At 39.9% G+C, this 21,574-nt stretch overlaps 1 protein-coding gene across 2 annotated transcripts in view; it reads left to right on the top strand.

Annotated features, from left to right (window-relative positions):
• LOC114648143 (metabotropic glutamate receptor 4-like) overlaps nt 1-21,574 on the top strand; it is a 983,563-nt gene that overhangs the window by 378,557 nt on the left and 583,432 nt on the right. The gene's annotated exons all lie outside the window — the stretch shown is intronic.

Raw genomic sequence — 21,574 nt, 5'->3', positions numbered from 1 at the left:
GGAGGAATCAAAAATGACACCAAGATTCTTTGCAGTAGAGGCAGGTCTGATGAGATCACCGCCAAGATGGACTGGGAAAGAGCTCATTTTTTTAAATTGCATTTTAGTCCCAATTTGCAGGAGTTCAGATTCGTTGCAATTTAATTGACTCTTCACCCTGCTGACTCACGACTGCACAGCCACGCACAACACCAACCACATCATAAAGTCTGCGGATGATACGACGGTGCTGGGACTGATAAGCAGGGTTGATGAAACAGCATACAGAGATGTGGTGGAACAGCTGTCTGCATGGTATGAAGACAACAATCTATCTCTCAATGTTGACAAGACAAAAGAGATAATCGTGGACTTCAGAAAATCACATCCTGCCCACATCCCACTCAGCATCAACGGTTTACATGTGGAGACTATTAGGAGTACCAATTTCCTTGGTGTGCACCTAACTGAGGAATTTAAGTGGACGCATAACACCTCATCACTAAACAAGAAAGCCCAGCAGAGACTACACTTCCTGAGGCGGCTGAAGCGAGCAAGTCTTCCCCCTTCCATCCTCACCATGTTCTACAGAGGCACCATTGAGAGTGTTCTGACCAGCTGCATTACTGTCTGGTATGGCAACTGCAACATATCCGACCGCAAGCGCCTGCAAAGGATAGTGAAGACAGCAGAGAACATTACTGGGGTGCCTCTCCCTTCACTACAGGACATATTTTACAAACGCAGTGTCCGCAAGGCAGGACCCCTTACACCACTTACATGGACTTTTCACACTTCTGCCATCCAAGAGAAGATACTGCAGCATCAAAGCCAGATCTGCCAGGCTGCAGGAGAGTTTTTACCCCCAAACTGTTAGACTCCTTAACACCATGCTGCCACCTGGGATCTTCCACACTACCTCAACCACCTCTAAAAACAGAACTTTTATACATAAACATTCTGACCTGTCATTGTTTACACATGTCTTAAACAACTATTATCATTCACAGATCATTTCTGTATTGTCTATAACTATTATTTATTATTTATTTTTTATAGTACATATCTATTGACTAGTGGTAGCTCTGCTGCCTCGCAGTTAGGAGACCTGGGTTCGCTTCCCGGGTCCTCCCTGCGTGGAGTTTGCATGTTCTCCCTGTGTCTGCATGGGTTTCCTCCGGACGCTCCGGTTTCCTCCCACAGTCCAAAGACATGCAGGTTAGGTGGACTGGCAATTCTAAATTGGCCCTAGTGTGTGCTTGGTGTGTGGGTGTGTTTGTGTGTGTCCTGCGGTAGGTTGGCACCCTGCCCAGGATTGGTTCCTGCCTTGTGCCCTGTGTTGGCTGGGATTGGCTCCAGCAGACCCCCGTGACCCTGTGTTCGGATTCAGCGGGTTGGAAAATGGATGGATGGATGGATATCTATTGACTATATTTATGTATCTAGATTGCAAATACCATACATTGCATCAATGTTCATATTGCTAACTACACGTTAATATTGCTGTTACTTCTTTGTCTTGTCTTTGCACAATGTCTTGTCTTGTTTGTGTTTTAATTTTAAATTTAAATTTTAATTCTGTTTTTAATTTATTATTTGCATGTCATGTTGTTACACTGTGGACCCTGAGCTTCGCAGTTTCGTCTATCTATATACTTGTATATGGTTGAGATGACAATAAAGTTCACTTTGACTTTGACTTTGATTGGCAATTCTAAATTGGCCCTAGTGTGTGCTTGGTGTGTGGGTGTGTTTGTGTGTGTGTCCTGCGGTGGGTTGGCACCCTGCCCGGGATTGGTTCCTGCCTTGTGCCCTGTGTTGGCTGGGATTGACTCCAGCAGACCCCCGTGACCCTGTATTCAGATTCAGCGGGTTGGACAATGGATGGATGGATGGATGGCTGGTGCTGGTAGTGAGTTAATATGTGATTGGCTGGAATTGGCAGGGATTTATGTATCTATCTGTTCTGTGGTTAATGGAATGTGGGGACATCTTTCTTTGAACTTCTCCTGGACACTGTACAATACCAGTATCAGGCCTGGGTCCAGGGGTTGAAACGCCTTATTTCTGGACCACTTTTCCCAAACATCTGTTTAACATTCAGCAGACAATCTCAGATGAGGAAGTCTATAAGACATCAAACCGTCAGGAACAAGGCCTTATACAAACTTGTAACTCAGTAAACACCACGAAGCAAGGTTGGGTAGATGTCACCGGACAAAGGGGGTTGGATGGGGTAAGTCGGGGAAAGACGCTTTTCACGAATGGGACTTGTCCAGGATGGTGGCACTTGTGGTGAAAAAAAAAAAAACAGCAGGCAGACTGGAAATCCAGGAAAGGTGGTTGAAAGAAGAAGATGGAAAAAAAAGACAGCAGACAAAAATGTGTCATAAAAATTCACATTTAAAGTTGACACTGTAAAAAAACAAAAAAAAAAACAAAGGTATTTGTCTGGAGGTGCTGAATATGCAGTCCTTGATAAACTTGGAAAATGACACACTGAGCCAAATGATTTTGGTATTTATAAATCCAAGCAGTTGAGATGAGCTGGTCACATAGCACTCTTCAGCCTTGGTGAGCAAGACACAGAGTTAAGCAATTTTGGTGTTCCACAACCTGATCTGTCCATGTTTCCTAAATGGAAAAATTAAACTAAGAAAAGGTTTAAAGGTGTGTGGCACAGTGGCTGGCACCTCTCAAGGAATCTGGGTTCAGCCTTCACTTGGGTTACTTACTGCCTGAGTTTGTGCTTTCTCTTCATGGTTTATTCAATGTACTCCTTCCACATTAGCTTAACTGATGACTCTGAATTGGTCTGCTGTCAATGAATGGCCCTACAGTAGACTGGCCTTCCTCACAAGGTTGGTTCCTGCTTTATAGCTGATGCTCTTGGGGTAGTCTTTGGTTTTTCCCAATCCTGGTAATGGCTGAAACAGTAAAAAATGGAGACTTGCTTTGACAATTTGTAGTCTGAAACTTCCACAGAACTGTATATGGTCTATGTGATAGACAAGATAGCAGCTTTTATTGAGTTTATTTCTTCACTACAGCTATTCAGTTTTTGCCAGATATTGAGACCATGTAAAGAAGGTCCACACATGACAAATAACCAGATGGTAAAGCAAGGTGATATCTCACCTATGCATGGGTTCAAGTTTGGTTGTAAAATTATTTGTCTTGCTTTTGAAGTCTCCAATGGTTTGTTGCCTCTGATCCTAAAGTTGATGAATGAAATAACAGTAACAACTAACAATATAAGAGTAGCAAGGCCCTAATGAGGTGTTGCCTTCAGAACTTCCTCAATTCTTCTTTGAATGCTATCAAACCTGTACCGAACTGTATTAAATGATATTATACCATTCTTGAGGAAGAAAGGCCTCCAGTTCTTTGAGGGATGAAGGAGCTGCAAATCTACTGCCTCTTAAAGATTAGGTGATGTTTAGCCATGGAAGGCCTGATGTTCATGAAATCACTATTCAGTTACTTTATCACTTTGTATGGAATTGGAGAGGAATCATGTCGGGGAGCAGGGTTTATACCATACGGTCATGTGAAGTGCCTCATTGTGGATATAGAAATATGCAGAGAAGTCACTGGATTTAATGACTTTGACAAGATGATTGCCAAAACCATTATTTAGACAAATTGAAATTGTCTTCACCTGAATCATAATTCACATAAGTCAGTATGTGTTGTAGGTGTCATTTGGCTTTCTCCAAATAACAACTTGTCTAGATAGAGTGTAAGATAGCTCATCAGACCTTCTGACTTTTTCCATTGCTCATGGTCCAGGTTTTGCAGTTATTACACCAGGTCTGGTGTGCAGCCTTGCATACAGGTGCCATTCTCATCCCTGCCATCTTCGCTGTCACTTCCTCTGCCTTTTCATATCTTAAATCATTCTTGAGGCAGATTGAAGACTTAAGTGCCGCGCTTAAGTGAAAAATTAAGGAAAACGTACTAAGTAATTGCAACACAAGCAGTGACTTAATCAGTTTTCACACGAAAAGATGCCAACGAAAGAAGAGAAGAAGCGGGCTGCTTAGGTGGAGGAAAGAAGAGCTGCTCAGCAAGCAGCAAGCCCATCAATCTCTGAGCAAATGAATGCTAAACATACAGAGAAACAGTATGAAAACTATGAATGCTCAAGTCAAGCCGTTACTGGTAATGAAATAATTTGCTTTCCTTGCTTTTAACGTAGCAAATGTAAAATATCAAACAGATGCAAACATCTCTTAACCTTGTTGCAATTAAAGTTTGGAATGGATTGACACTTTATATTAGTCCGGTTTATGCAGTAGTTAAAAAAAAAATAAAACAACTCATTATACACTTTTTCAGTTGGCATTCACTTGAGATGTAGTCTTGGCAGGCAAGACCCTTAGATAAGATGTTGTGGTGTCCCACGGCCTGATCTGTCTAGAGGGGCGTAATATGCAGTACTTGTTGACCTTGGAAAATGAGACACTGAGACAATCTTTTTGGTATTTGTAAAGACAAACAGCTGAGAGAAGCTGGTTACATTGTGCTCTTCAGCCTTGGTAAGCAAGACACAGAGATAAGCGGTTCTGGTGTTCGGCAACCTGATCTGTCTAAAGGAATTGAATGTGCAGAGGATCTGACATTGGGCTAGAGAGTTTTGCCTGGCAAAAGTCAGCCACACTTCACTGTATTTGGCTTTGGGGAGAGAGGCACTGAGATTTGCAGGTTCAGTTTGTCCCACTGATGTCTACAAAGGTGAATTTGTGAGGGCCAGAGCAGGGAGACCAGTTAGGGGATGCAGGATTGGACATCCAGATTGTCATTTATGGCCTGTAGTTTGAAACACATACAAGGTGTTAGGTGACATTCATGCACCTGTCATTCATCATTATTCTTTCATCAGAAGCAAAACACATTACCACTTTTAAGGCTTTCTTACTTGTTATTTTCAGTGACTTTATGACCAATTAAAGGTAGGCTTGGACACAAATCCATCTTTAGTTTCCTGTTGGCTTTTCATCCTTTAGGACCACACTATACTTCAGTCTGCTCAGTACATTTGGGAACTTTAAAAGTCTTGTGGCTTTGCTCCTGGAAGCAAATACAAATTCTCAGTTACAATAGGTGCAGAAAGTATTCAGACCTTTTTACTTTCTGCACACAATTTTGTGATGTAGATTTAATTTTAAATGGATACATTTGCCACTTTTGTCCATCAATCTGCACTCAATAACCCATAATGAGAAACTGAAAACATGTTTTCAGAAAGTTTTACAAATTTATTAAAAATCAGTAACTGAACTCTCTCATTCATGTAAGTATTCAGACCCCTAATTCAGTATTCTGTAAAGGCCCCTTTGGTAGCAATTACAGGTTTGACCTTTCTTGGGTGTGTCTCTATAAGCACCTGGATGTAGGCAATTTATCCAGTTCTTCCTGGCAGATCCTCTCAAACATCTGTAAACTGGCATCTTCAGGAATATCCACAGATGTTCCATGGTGTTTATGTCTGGGATTTGGATGGGCCTCTCAAAGACAGTCAGATACTTTTCCTGAAGCCACTCCAGAGTTGTCTTGGCTGTATACTTCAAGTCATTTTTGTGCTGAAAGGTGAGCCAACACCTCAGTCTGAGTTTGGGTGTACTCTGGAGCAAGTTTTGATCAAGGATCACTCAGTATTTGACTGCATTTATCCTTCTCTCAATTCTGATTAGTCTCCTTGTTCCTGCTATGGAGAAGCACCCCCATGGCATGATGCTGCCATTCTTCACAATGGGAATGGTATTAGGCAAGTGGTGAACAGTCTCCGAGGCTGCGCTGCGCTATGCTTGGACATCTGCCCAAAGAGTTCAATTTGTGTCCCATCAGATCACAGAATCTTTTTCCTCATGCCCCAGTGTCCAAGCAAGCTATCATTTGCCTTTAACTCAAGAGTGGCTGCTGTCTAGTCACTCTACCAGGAATTCCTGATTGATGGAGTCCTGTGGATGAAGTCGTTCTTCTAACAGATTCTCCCATCTCAGCAGAGGATTACTGCCCAGTTATTCTATTTGGCTGGAAGGCCAATTTCAGGAAGCCACTGTGCTCCTGGGAACACTCAAAGATTTAGAAATATTTTTATATCCTTACCCTGATAATGCCTCACCACAATTTGTTTAGGGGAGTCCACAGTTGTTCAATGGACTTCCAGCACTTCACTTTCTGTCCTGACATGTAGTGTGAATCGTAAGCCCTTATATATGTGTGCTTTTCTAATTAACTAATTCAATTTGCTACAGATGGATTCCAGTCAAATTCTAGAAACATCTCAAGGATAATTAAATCCAACAGGATATACCTGACCACAATTTAGAGTGCCACAGCACAAGATTTATCTTTTTATATGAATGAGAGATTTCAGTTTCTCATTTTTAATAAATCTGCAAACCTTTCTGAAGACATGCTTTCAATTAGTTATTATGGGTTATTGAATGCAGATTGATAGGCAAAAATTACAAATTTATCAATTAAATCTACAACACAATAAAGTGTGTAGAAAGTGAAGGGGTCGGAACCCACTATATGTACATGGAACGCCTGCAAGAAAGAAAGAAAGAAAGATAAAGCGCAAGCTTTTTCTACTCTGGGATGCAGATCAATATCAGCTGCCAGACTCAACCCAAAAGCGTCTGACCTATGGAGCGAGACAGGCTTTTTTCCCTCTTTTTATATATGGATGAATTATTTAAACTTTGCAATTCAAACACATTACCCTCGTTGGCACGCTAGGTTCAATTTTATTTATCTCTGCTGGAGACAAATGTGTGCTGTGAATATCAGCTGGCTGTTATATCAAGAGCTGGAGAACTCTCCTGAATCTTTGTGATGTGCAGTCTCAATGCATTGTCACTAGTCACTCAAGTTTAGTAGTCATCTTGTCATCTCATATAGTGCCTTTCATGGTATTTATCAGCTGTTATGGGCACATTCATTGCCACATTCTAAGCACAGAGAGCCTGAAGTGGAGTGCTATGAATTTGTCACCTGCCTTGTGGCTTTCAATCCAGTGTTTTATCGCATACACCACACCATCTAGCTGTTTGAAATGCACTCCAAGGGTGAGAGGAAAGCCTCTCTGTGTCTTACTGTTAGTTATATCCTCTGTTTGGTTGACACCTTTATCCAAGGAGACCTACAAGTTGTTATAACTTTTTAAAGATATATTTACAGCTAAATACTGCATGTGACTTGGTAAGGGTCACACAGTGAGGTAAAGGAGGGAGTTGAACTCATAACCCAACGCCTAGGCTTTCACACTTGGTTTGTGTCATGCTTAGGAAGTATCATGACCCAGGGACCCTGTTTTTTACATATACACTTGTTAAAACTTCATTGTTTTATAAGCAAGGCTAAGCCCTACCAAAGTAAAATGAAAATCTACTTTTCTTACCTGAAAATCTCAAAACTTTTGATATTACTAATTCAGGTTGCACCTAAGGCATCAAAACATCTATATAAAATACAGCTTAGAACAGATATAATGTAAAAAAGTGAACTTCTGTGATTATTACAGGAAATATGAAGAAAACACTTTCATTCACTTATGACAGTAGAAGTCAAAGTTAAAAAGCAGCAGAATCAGTGAAAGTAGCTTTTCTAAGTACTAATAATTTTAGACCAGTCCTGAAATCATGGCTGTCCACCTGAGAGACAATGTGCAGATCCAAAAATAGTGTTAAACCTCACTGCACACTGAACAACTGACAATAATGACCCTATAAATCTATAAAACAATTAATCCAAACTCTAGAAATTTAAACTTGATACAACTCTAAAAGCTGCGGTGGGCTGGCGCCCTACCCGGGGTTTGTTCCTGCCTTGCGCCCTATGTTGGCATGGATTGGCTCCAGCAAACCGCTGTGACCCTGTAGTTAGGATATAGCGGGCTGGAAAATGACTGACTGACTGACAAATCTAAAAGTTCATTTGGAGTTCCACATTCCTTGTGGAGTTTGTATGTTCATTGTAGGTTTTCTCGTTAGTGTATATAATTGCATAGACTGCTTTTGTCATGATCTGCCTTTTGTTTCAAGTGGTTTCTTTAAAAATATTTTAAATATCACTTTGGTGGTTTAGGAAGCGAATGAATCAAGTTGTTATATTTATTTCTAGCTTCAATGTGTTTTTAATAATGTTAAAAATTAAATGCATTCTACCATGGTGTTATCTCTCATCTTTTTATAATCTGTCTGTTGACAGTTACTATGCTGTTGCTAGGTAAGGTCAACAGGAAGTGTGTAGTGCATGACAATACCAAGTTAAATGTATAAAGGCCAGCATTGTTCATTTCCTGGTTGCCCAAGATTGTGGATACAACATAAAACCCTTCTTTGATTTTCCGTGTGTTTTCTGGTTACTGACTTTTTCTGTGTGTATATTACATCCTTCGATTCATGTCTTGGCTCTGTTCATAAAGCACTTTACTCATTTTTGATTCTATTATTTTGCCCCTAAACTACGATTCTGGATTCTCATTCTAAGCTTGTTTCTTTGACTTCTGATCTCCCTTTTTTGACCTTGATAAGTTTATATTACCAGCTCTCAACTCACTGATTATATTCTCATTGCAGACTACAGTCAGTGCAGTCTTGAGATTTACTGTCTTACAATCCAGAGATGGTTCCTATATTGCACACAATTTTACCAAGGACGTTCCATTTTTGTAATGAACAAAAATAAATGGCTCCATTAAACAAAGACATTAAGACCAGTGTCATACTTTACCACTTCAGGTTGGAGAGCACTTGAAGACTGCAGTTGCTAGATCTCGTTTCCTTGATAATGTCAAATTTCATGACTCTATCAAGACTTCTCAGCACAGTTTCAAATTTCTTAATGCAAGAAGAAACTCTTCCAACATGGACACACGTTGGAGTATCTTTTTTTCTTTCTCCACTCTGTCATTGCATGTCAAAGGTGAGACACTGAATAGACATTTGTGCTGGCTCCAAACTTCTACAAGCCTCTCCTCTGTTTGCGCAGTCCAGATCATTTTATTTGGTTTCTTTTTGGTTGTTCTCCTCTGTTCTTCATTTTCCTTGTAGATTAGATTGGCCATAGTGTGTTCTGTACATCTTTTGTGCGCACAGGAACAGCCTTTAATTTTATCATGACTAGTCACAAAGTAATATGACAAAGTGGCTGGGGATTTTTCACTACTGTCAGGTGGCAACAGGCACATACCACAACTGTCCATGATTTGCTAAGATCATGCAAATGGAGGCTGCATCTGAAAAGCTCTGGCAAAGTCATATATATGACGGGGTGGGGGGGGGGGGGTTGGGGGTTAACTTTCCCTGAAGTACAGCACTGTGAGGCATTTGTGATCTGATTCAAGTGCATCTCCGGTTGGATCATCTGAAGGCAAGTGACAATGAAATGCATAGCCCAATCGTTGTGGCATTTTATTTATTCTGTGATATCCAAATCTTTAGTCTTTAATAAAACACAGTGAAAGTGACACCTTGTCAAATTAATGGGTAGTTGACATTTCATACATGATGAGTTATCTTAGGAAACATATCCAGGAGAAGACATTAATGAAACATTCTGTGCCGAAGGCTTTGTTATTATTTACAGGTTTTTCCTGCAGTACAGAATAATTGAGTTAACAGTAATCAATGGCACAAATTTGGAAGACTCTTTTTTGTAATGAGATTAACATTCTGACAGCAGTTAACCCTGTACATCATTGGCAGATGGCTCAGCAGCCTGGTGGTCAGAACTACTTGCACACAGTCATGAGCTTCAAATCGCAGCTGAGTTTGCACATTTTCCCATGTCCAAGTGGATTTTCCTCCAAGTGTTCTGGTTTTCCTCCCACATTATGCAGGTTATGCTAGTCAGTGAATCTAAATTAGCCTAGCACAAGTGTTTCAGTGTGTCTTGTAATGACCTGACACCTTACCTAAGGCTGCATCTTTCTTTGTGTCTGATGCTCCCAGGATATCCTTAAGATTTCCTGACATCTCTGAATTAGTTAGGTATGATAAGGTTACCATGTCATGGACTGACATTGTACCCATAGCTGGTGTGTGACGGCAGCAAAAATGCTGTTGGGATAAGGTAACATTCCTGTTCTACCAGAGATGTAGAAAGGCAGACCACACGGGAAAATCATTGCAACATGGGTCACTAGAAACTGCAAAATCAAAACAAAGCCAGAAAAAACAAAATGAAATCAAATAAGTAAGCCTTATTTGAAAATGCAGTAGTCATTGTCTTAATGCCATGGAAACTCCTACCTCCCCGATAATGTTTTGGAACTAGGAAACAGTGAAAGAAGATTTTGATTTCATCCAGAAACTGGACTCTGCTGATAGCATACCACCATCTTAAATAGTGCTGCCTCAATGATGCCACTTTACTGCAAAGATGGAGAAAGCAGCCACTGGTTTTAAGAATCAGAAGATGAAATACAGTCAGAAATTAAGCCCTGGTTAAAACCTTAAAGATAAAGATATTCAACAAAGCCCAATATGTAACACAAAAACCAAAGTCATCAGACCAGCAGAAGAAGTAAAACACCAAAAAAAAAAAAGAACACAAAACGTTTTTTTTTTTTTGTAAGGATTATATTCACAATTCAGGGATCAATTTCATCCTGTCATGCAACAACAGTGATTTACAAGAGTTCAATTTTTATCTTTTAAATAATTTTTTGTTATTTGCATTATTCCAATGATGTCATTTTGTTACCATTGTGTACCATTATTTTGTTTATAGTTACTATCTTTTGTTGACTGTGCTCTGACTTGTCAAACGTCATTTCTACAATCTGGCTATGGTTCTACATTTAGCTGGCAGACAGCTATATGTTTCTGAGTTGTCAATGACAGATTGGCCATTCAGCTCAGTGAAGAGGATTACTTGCATTCTGTTTTGTATATTGTATTGTATTTAGCCCATTTTGTGACGCACTGTGCACCCTGGAAGCCTCTCTCTCTCTCTCTGAGTTGCCTTTCCCAAGATTTCATCCATTTTATTTAACTACAAGGTATTGTTGGGAGTTTTTTTTTCTTGTCTTCTTAGAGAGTCAAGCCTGGAGGGCTGTCAAAAACAGGGCCTGTTAATGTGCATTTGTGTGATTTTGGGTTGTAGAAGAAATACATTTCTGTTGTTGTTGTGGATTTGTTTCTAGTTTTCTTGGGTTCTTGTGTATCTTGTCTCTATGGTACTCCATGGGTGGTAGGTACATGCTATTAAAGATATGTAGCACTTTATTTTTACCAAGGAGGGAATTTTGCTTTTTACAGAAGCTTAATAAATAAATGAATGCATAAAAATAACAGCCCCCCCTGAAATATACAACACAATAACTAAAAAGAAAGCAAAGACTTTTACTTGTCTCAGGATAAAAAGAGTAGCTCCAGTCATGGTGAGGCCTTATAAAGATGCATTGCCATTGGTGTAAAGGAGCCCCTGTAGCATTTCTTGGCAAACTTCTGCTGATGTCCTCAGTGATATAGTGTCATAGAGGGGATGTGTAGCATTATTCATAAAGGTCATTCATTTTGTCTTCATTTTCTCCTCCACTACTAACCCAGGGGATCCAGAGTGCATCCCATAACTCAGCCTACCTTTTTAATTAGTCTGTTGATTCAGTGTGCCTCTCCAGAAGTGATGCTACTGGTTCAGCACACCACAGCAAAGATAATGCTGTCATCACAGAGTTACAGAATATATAAGGGATGTGACTATCCACATTAAAGGAGTACACTCTCTTAAGAAAAACATATAGTTCCTCTATGTTACAAGGCCAGTCCACTTCTCATTGATGTCCTCACAGGTGGCACAATGGTAGCGCTGCTGCTTTGCAGTAAGGAGACTGTGGAAGATTGTGGGTTTGCTTCCCGGTTCCTCCCTGTGTGGAATTATTATTATTATTATTGATGTGGACTGCAAGTAATTGAGCACAATGTCCACATCCACTCCTTGAATAGCAACCAGACATTGAGGAGCTTTAGTGTGGTGAAAGTCATTAGCCAATCTTTGGTTTTGTTAATTTTGATTTAAGATTTGATTTGATATACTTTATTAATCCATCCTTGAGGGGAAATAGTCTTTTTGCATGACCAAATGAGGTAACAATGCATGGTCAGACCTTGTACAGCACCCCTGGAGCAAGTTGCATTTTAAGGGCCTTGCTCAAGGGCACAACGTTGTAGGATCCATTCTGGCAGTAATGGAATTTGAACCAGCAACATTCCAGATACATGCACAGATCCTTAGCCTCAGACCCAAGTTATTGTCAGTTATAAGTTGCAGACAGTTCTTTCTGCACCAAGGAACAAAGTTCTCCACCTGACCCCTGTACTCTGTCTCATCCCCTTTGTCAATACACCCAAGTCAAGATTAGATTAGATTAGATGAGATTCAACTTTATTGTCATTGTACAATAAAGGCTGGGGGGGCTGTCAAGAGGCAGGGCCTGTTAAAGCCCATTGTGGCACTTCCTGTGTGATTTTGGGCTATACAAAAATAAACTGTATTGTATTGTATTGTAGAGGTACAAGAAAATGCAGTTTAGCAACTAACCAGAGGATTTTAGACAGTTGCCCAGTGAAGGCCTTAAACACACGCCCAGGTTTGTACCATCAGGAGAACTGATGCAAGTGACATGATCTGGTGTTATATTTGTATTCCAAGGTGTACAGAGTGAAGGGAAAGGAGAGCAGGACTGTTCCTTGTGGTGTTCATGTGTTGCTTACATCCATATCATAAACACAGTCCTTGAGTATTCACAAACTGTGTTCTGCTGGACAGATAGTCCATTATCCAGGACACCGTAGGCTCATCCATCTGCATATCTCTGAGTTTACCCCTTAACAGGGATGGCTGGATGGTACTGAATACACTGAAGAACTGAATTCAAAAACCAAAACTACTAGCAGCTAGCAGTTTTGTCAAGATGGGAGTGAGCCTTGCGAAGCAGACAGATAATTGCATCTGCACTCTATTCCGCAATGGGGTCCAGGTGGTCTATCACAAGAGTACTCGTACTGTATAGTCCCGGAGCAGCCTCTTGAAGTTTTTCATGATGGGAGATGTAAGGGTCACTGGCCTGTAGTCAAGATTGTGATATGCATTAAACAGCATTGACATGTTATTGTGATATAAAGGAATGACTTAGTGAAGAGAGTTTTTTGAGCCACCTTTTTGTTTAGAATTTTTGTTATATCTCTGGTGTAATAAATGCTTTTGAATTAGTGAACACCTTTTGGCATTTAGTGTTTCAACTCTGTCTATGTCTGTGTGACTCACCTTCTGTAACTTCTTGCTACTTAGTTATTAAATTTAATCCATCAGGACTCTTATGGAAGACTCCCTGTAGTCACAACAGGTGCATTCTTGATTTCACAATTCTGATAAGAAGCTAAAGTATGGCAAATACTTGGATGTGGATATGTACTGAGGATATGAAGAGGTATATATAGATCCTCCTGATGTTGGAGAAGGATGTTTTTGAAGTTTTAAAGTTACCATTGAGGAATAACACGCATATTGTTTACTGCATTTTAGCTCTTTAGAATGTCAGTGGTGTCGCAATGTAGCAATACTTAGTGTCTTCAAAGGAAACTCCAGCTCTAGCAGGTGTGCACCCTCAATATGAAGGAGTAGCATGAAGAAGTATGTTTGCGATTGCATTTATGTGGTAGGAGAAGGAGTTTGGTATAAAGCCTGGTATGTCATAAGGATGGGTGTCCAGGAAAGTAGGCCATTAACTATCCTTGACCCTGTCATGATTACTACTCCAGAAGACAAACAGCCTCAATATTAGGCACAGTGATTAGTAAAGGAGAGGAGTGACTTAGCACCCTCAAAAGAAAGAGCCCAGAGCTCAATGTATCAAACTTCTGCTGCACTGTAACTAATGTCCCTGACTTGTGCTGCAGATCCATTGTGATTAGAGTGAACCACATGTGAGCCTCACAAGAGACACCTGGCACTCATGTCAAAGAGTAAATGAAAGCAGAGCTTCCCCAATCATCCACTGTGGTCTGTCCATTGGCATACAGTGATTCAGGGTGTTCAGCATGCAGCAGCCTTAGAAGCATTTTCAAACTCCTGTGTTCCTTTACATTAGATCATGACACCTGCCAATAAAAAATGCATTACTACAAAAGAGCCCATTCATCTTTTATATCTCTTCGATGAAATGCATTTCCAAATGTCATAAAAAAATCACTTGTTTAAGCTGCGATGCGTTTTTAACCAGCCCTTAGTAGGCCGCTGATTTTGGCAGTTTGTCGTCTGCCAACATAAATCCAGAATATTATATGAAAGCGGGGGAAAAAAGGGCTCATAAAATTTATTGCTAACTCAATTCAAAACAATACGTCTCGAGCTCTTGAAAACATTCATTTGAGAACCACTGCCAGTGCACAGTATAGTGAAACAGGATGCACAGGGGGTACTTCGGCTGTGAGTCTCCCTGTGGCTGTTGAGCTGCAGTGCTATGTAATTGCATAATTAAGAATATAGTGGCACTGCAACCCAAGCTAACTAGTGTGCCAGTCCTGGGGTAGATTGTAATTAATTAATGCTTTCGTTGCTCCCCATTAATTTTTTTTACACTTCTAAACTCAATATAATTACTTAGGTTTTCCCATGGTTAGTTCATTAGCCCCCTCATAATAATGGTTAAAATGCATATGTCATTGTGCCATTAGTGAAAAATGAAACAAAAACTTTAGAGAATGCTTCAGTATCAGCTGCTATAGAAAGCACTAGTCCACCATGAATGCCATTTGACCATCTGGCCAGACATTTATACTCACTTTGTGGAGTAAAAGCACTCTTAGGGCCTAGTGTTATAGTTTCTTCACCTCATAATATGTGTTTTTTTTAACGTTGCCTCATGTAGCCTACACTTCAAAATAGAGTGAAGGTTCTCTTACTGCTGTCATGTCATCAAAGGATTGGGGGCTACTTTGGTGGCATTTTTGGATGAATCTGTGCATGTAAACCTGCTACACTTTTATCAATGAATGTTCTGAAATTGAGTCCTCACTTATCAGAATGTTGTATTTCATCACAATCACGAACACTGCTCATGTAGGCTATTTTCATACTGTTGCTAATCTTGATTTTTGCCTCATTCCTTTTTTTATTGTCTGACTATTCAACTTAATTTTGCAAGTAATCTAGATCTGATATTAGTGTGTACTGCTCTCTGTCCTGGATGTGCCCTTCATGTACCAAATTAATAAAAACAGATTAATCAGACAGATGTGCCCTGTTACACCAACATGAACATCCACAATATGCTGACTACTGCAGGAATTCATGTTGGTTTCCTTGGAGGTCATCTATGAGTTTGTCAGCTCATGATGACAAGGATGAGAAACAAAAAAAAGAAAGATCACTGCCGTATTTCAACTTAGAAACCTGTTGGCACAAGAAAAGAGCCAGGACTAGTAAGGATGAGATGTGTAGAGTTTGATGCAAAACAGTGGATTGACAATTTCAGAAAGTTGAAGGGACGTGCGATTATTTAGTGTATGTTAGGGCTGTCATGTTAAATGTCACTATTTGAATTTAATTCAGATTTATTGAAAAAAAGACTTTTTCAGAGGCAAAAGCTGATTGTAAAAGAATGGTTGTCTGTTTTACTAATTTTGGCATCACATTATTCCAATGCAAAGCTACAGTATTTTGCAGGTCTATTTTTGCACTTCAACCTTTTTGTAAATTTGAGTGATTAGCTTGTTGTATTCTTTAGTAAAACTTACAACCAGACCCCCTCATAATATAGTTCTTTTTGTTATGTTCCACTACTCCGCACTTTGATCGACAAGTGTACTCTGATCAGTTTTTCTCAAAATGCATCTTTGATGCCCTAAAAGTATAATAATAACTGCCATACTTCTGGTTGTCCTTTTTGTTACAACAGTTTAAAATCTTCACTTTAAAATGCATAGTCAGTTTCAGCCAACACATATTGTCCCGCAATTAGTTTCCATCTTATGTGACTACAGATTTTGACACTTAGTGCCTGAGGTGTAATTAAAAGCATTCAGGACACCTTAATAAAATATTGCCACATCTGTAAAGTAGAAAAAAGGTAGACAGACTGTACTGACCCTGACAATCCTGTAAACCATTTAGGAGCCGTTTTACCTAGTGAGTCCACAGGTGCTGACTGGTGTTTTATTCTGAATGGTGCGATATAAACGGTACCTTGCTGCTGTTCTTTCAACACCTCCAAAATTAGAAAACATGTCCGCCTTCAACCTGCCTGCCTCTTGCCTGCTCTTTTACTTCCCTAGCTATTCTAACCCTGCCATGGTCTTACTAACTGACTCGTATTCCTCCTGATCCTTGTCAGTACAGTGAGCCATGAAAGCAGCCCTGAAAGGAAGCTTAATTCCTTATGAGTCGCGTACACTGGTATCAAATTTAACTACAGGTAAAATTCTGTTACAACGAACTTCCAGGGACCTAAAAAATATTTTGTTGTAATGAAAATTTTGTTGTAATGAGATTCTGTATTTGTAGTTATAGTGCTTTCTTTAACTTGCGTCCAGGCATCTGCAATCATTTCAGTAGCTTCTTTCGCGTTTATTTTAATCTTTTGTCTACAAGTTATGCTGACAAGATTTTTTCTCAGCATTTCCTTGCGATAATACACTTTCAGGGTGCGAATGATGCCCAAATCCAATGGCTGAAGCACTGCTGTGCAATTGGGTGTGAGGAATTCAACGCGAATATTATCTAAGTGCGGAAGCATGTTGTGGGCAGCACAGTTATAAATCAGAAGCCGAATCATCCTTTTCTTCTTCTTCATATTATGAGGTTTCTGAACTCTTTTGGGATCCCCCTAATATCCCCCACCCAACGGGAACATCACACTGAAGTGCGTCCCGAAGCATGATTGCCGTGTCTGTGGAAGATTGTTTGTCCGTTGCCGGGGCAGGGCAACAGCAGGCTCACAGCGGTGCAGTGAGCCGCCACAGAAGCGAATTGTTAAAGATTGGGGTCGCGTTATAAGTCCCCGTCTTACACTCCAAAACACGAGGCTGAGTCTCAGTACTTTAGTAAAACCAGTTTTATTCAGCTTGAAACAGGAACAGCACAGTTATTTATTGTAGCGTGATCTGCCACTTTGCTATACACAGACATAGCAGTCAGGAAGGGTCGTGGCCAGGTTAATGGCCAAGTAATCCTGTTCACTGCATTTACAATGTTCCTTGCATCACCCATCGAGCAGAGCTGTGTGCTTTGGCAACATATAAACAGTCTTCCACAGACACAGTGATCGCACTTCAGGGCACTCTTCGGCGTGTTGTCCTGTTGGGGGTGGTCCCAAGAGAGTTTAGAAATCTCATATTTTCTTGAATGAGTGGCGCATTAATAGGAATGTTTCTTGAATGAACATCACTGAACTACATAAAAACTGCTTTTCCGACGTCTTCAAATGCAGCAGTTTGCATATATTTGCAACCCGAAATGTTTCCTCTTTTTTTTGCTCGGTCTTTCAAGAAAGTTGACAGTGTCGATGGCAAAATTCCAAATTCACTGGCAACGTCTTTTTTCCTTTTGCCGCAATTGACAGCTGCAAAAATTATGTTTTTTTTCTAATATGAACTGTTATCGTTTTTTCGTGTCTGCCGTTTCTATAGGAGGGTGACAATGAGTTAAATTCCAATGAGTATTTTTCAAATGTTGATGAGCAATAAGCAAAAGCTGTCACTGAAAACCACCGAAAACAAAAACAGCAAAAAAACAGTACGAGGAAAGTTTGAAGAATGAAATTTTTTTTACAATGTTTCTGTTTGGGGATCGTTGTGCACAACTGAGCTGTGACCACAGAAACAAATGCTCTGTGGATGATTCATTCAGGCATTTCAAGGTCTTTTGGGCGCTTCATTGTAATGAAAGAATCTGCTGAATGTACTTCGTAGTAACGAGATTTCTATAGACTCGTGTCATATGGGGAAACTGCCGGGACCATAAAAATACTTCATTGTAATGAAAATTTCGTTGTAAAGATATTCTTTGTAACAGAATTTTACCTGTACATTCTTTTCAGTATATATGCTTATTGCTTTACTCTCAGTGCTTATTTAAAGCATGAAGTGCTTATGACAGTGTTTCGTGGGTCTGTTTGTAGCACTCACCTGGTGTCTTGAGCTAAAAATGTTTTGTGACATGTTTTGCTGCTGCAATGACAGTTGTGAGGAACAGGAAGAAGGGCTGGGTTAGAGCCCAAGGGAAAGCACTTTCTGTGAAGGTACAGGACACCTCCATAGGAAAAGTCAGGGGTTATGAATAGTGCTTCCGCGCCAAACTGGTTGATGAGCGGTTTAAGACTTGGTCACCCAGCCCTGAATACAATTGGTATTTATTCTTGCCATGGACATTACTATAAATAATACATTATAAAAAAGCATGTACAAACATACTGTACATGTCACACCTAGAATCTTTAACCTGTGTTCAGATATATTCAAATATTTCTATATTTTTAAATCGAATATTCACACATTATTTTTTGGTTAATTTCACAGCCCTAGATTATGTCAACATTAGTCTGCAGGGCTTTCTCTTGATAAAATATGTGCCCTATCCGTCAGAAAATATGTAGCAACTGAGCTGTATTGGCTGACAGCAGTCACCCGATAAATCTTATTAAGTATGCCACTTTCTTTTGATTGGCCATGTTGATTTTAAAATAAAAATAAAAGTAGTTGTGGAGCGAGATTTCAAACAACAAACAATTCCATTTCAAGCACACAAATGCTGGTCATATTCAAGTTGCATATGTCAGTATTCTTTTAGTACTTTATATTTAAGTGGTCTGCATCAAGTCTGTAAAGTTCAGATTCCACATGTTTTTCCTGCTCACACTTCTCTGTTTCACATGAGCGAAAAAATTGAGTTGTGGTGGTATGAAGCCTTTGTTACATTTATTTATTGTAGTAAAAGCCTTAATAGGGCTAGCTATCTATTTTATAGTACCTATCTATCTATCTATCTATCTATCTATCTATCTATCTATCTATCTATCTATCTATCTATCTATCTATCTATCTATCTATCTATCTATCTATCTATCTATCTATCTATCTATCTATCTATCTATCTATCTATCTATCTATCTTATGACATTTGTGTGCATGGAGGACTCCTTCAAGGTTCTGATAAAGTAAACACTATTACCCTGGCTTGAGAAGCGGCACTGTTGCTGTCAGTCTTGTCTGTCCCTCCACAGCTCCAAATGACCACAGCCAGTGGATGCCTGACCACGCCCCCTACAGACATTCTAGACCACACCCCTTCCAGGCTCAGAGGGGTGGGAAAAAGCAGTTTTACAGTTGTGAGAACACGAAACACAGAGTTTATTCTTGTAGTATTGTTAAATTACTTTTTATTTCTTATTATGATTAAAGTACAGCATGTCTTTTTCCATATGAACAACTGTAAACCTACTTTTGCCCAACCCATATATATATATATATATATATATATATATATATATATATATATATATATGTATGTATGTACTGCTCCAGCTGCCAATTGAGTTAGTGCCAGTTGTTACCAGCTGAGGTCAATTCTCTACTTTTGTAGATTTTGTTTCTGTTTTTTGTTATGTCTCTTCACAATATATATCTGTTTTATATACATATATACATATATATATCCATCCATCCATCCATCCATCCATTTCCCAACCCGCTGAATCCGAACACAGAGTCACAGTGGTCTGATGGAGCCAACACAGGGCGCAGGAACCAGTCCCGGGCAGGGCACCAACCCACAGCAGGACACACACACACCCACACACCAAGCACACACTAGGCACAATTTAGAATCACTAATCCACCTGACCTGCATGTCTTTGGACTGTGGGAGGAAACCGGAGCACCCGGAGGATAACAGAAAGAGAGGACAACGATAAAGAGTTGGGGTACCAAGGTGGCCACCCTGTATAACTGAATGCAGCAAAATTCAGAACAACATGTAGTTTTTGTGGAGTTGTCTCTACAGATCTGAGTTCAAAACAGAACTGCCCCAAGATTGTGGAACATCTGGTTTTGGGCCCTTCTGACATGAAGAGGTGGGTCCAGATGGATGGGCGTCAGATTGAGGTCAGGGGTGTTCTAGCCACATTAATCAACCTGTTTGCAGAAGGAGGTAGAGAGAATGGCATTAGGGAACAGCGGCAGTAGTTCTGCAGTAACTATGGCTCTTCAGCTGTTCCTTATGTGCACAGCGTACATTAGAATTTTCTCACAAGGTGTTTTTGAGTTTTATTGCTACAATGTTTGCAGCAAATTGGCCGGATGGTGCAGTATTCAGCATTTCTGCCTCACTGCTCCTGTGTTGTGCGCTCAAATCTTGGCCTTGATGCTATTCATGTGGTCTGCTCTGCTCCTTCTGTGTAAGTGTGTGATGGTGTGACTTGCTATGGGCCTCATGCACAGTAGGCAGAAGGCTCATTTAAAAACTCTATGGAATGTTCCTTCACATTGAATCTTAGAGTGATGAAGGATTAGATATGTTGGAAGAAGAAATTTTAAGGATAGTATATCTGAGGTTTGCATGGACTACAACTTGAAAATTATGATTACAGTAGTGTTGTGATGTGAGATTTTACATATAACTTGATGAATATTTTGTATGTCTTTATTTGTAATTTAGGCAAAGCAATGTAATTTAGCGTTTACTTGAACCCACTCCCCCCCCCCAAAAGGGATGAGTCTGTTTGAATTTTACGACAGGATTTGGGGGATGTGTCTTAAACCAGTTTGCCGAGTGTTTCTTTGTTAAAGTCATTTCTCGCAAACCGCCAAACCCCCTCCCCACCCCCCCCGCAAGTAGGCTAAGGTGTACTTTAACATATGGTTTGGGGGCAGGTGTTAAGATGTTCTATTCCCCCATTGGTCTGAGGTATGGCTGTTTGGAACTGGCTTGTCTCAGAGGCCTTTAAGTACCATGATGTCCTATTGGCTCTAGGGGTTGGACAGAACATCTATAAATGTATGTGTTTAACCTCACAATCTCTCTCTTACCAACCAACATATGATGAAGAAGTATCTCTCTCTTGCTAACCTGTGATGATGTAGAAGTATCTCTCTTTTACTAACCAACATCTGAAAGAAGCATTTCTCTTGCTAACCTGTGATGATGAAGACAACACAATGAAGAGCACAGCTCAGCAGCCATTTTGAACAGACATGTGGCTGAAAGCTGAGCACCAATGATTCCTTAACTAGAGACATTTAAGTAACTACAAGTCTGTGTGCCGCCTGAATTACATATCACCATTTAATCAGGTTGTATGGTTTCCAATAATCAAATGTACTTTGCATTTTGTTATTATTTATGAATATTATCAGTAATACATTATTTTATGTGTAACTTAACTTCTGCTTGTCTTTTTACTACATCTACTTGCCTGAGGTTATAGATTGTAACAGTAGGGGCGCTATTGCTCCCTTGAACCCTCAGGTACCACGCCAAACACCAGGTACATGTCCAAGACTTGTTATTTTTATTATAAATACGTGCACTAAGCACCCTCCACTCCACACTACACGTCCAATACTCCACAATACACAATGCT

This window comes from Erpetoichthys calabaricus, chromosome 3, assembly GCF_900747795.2.
Source record: "Erpetoichthys calabaricus chromosome 3, fErpCal1.3, whole genome shotgun sequence".
NCBI lineage: Eukaryota > Metazoa > Chordata > Cladistia > Polypteriformes > Polypteridae > Erpetoichthys > Erpetoichthys calabaricus.
Note: the sequence above shows the minus strand (reverse complement) of the source record. Positions and strands in the feature narration are given on the sequence as shown.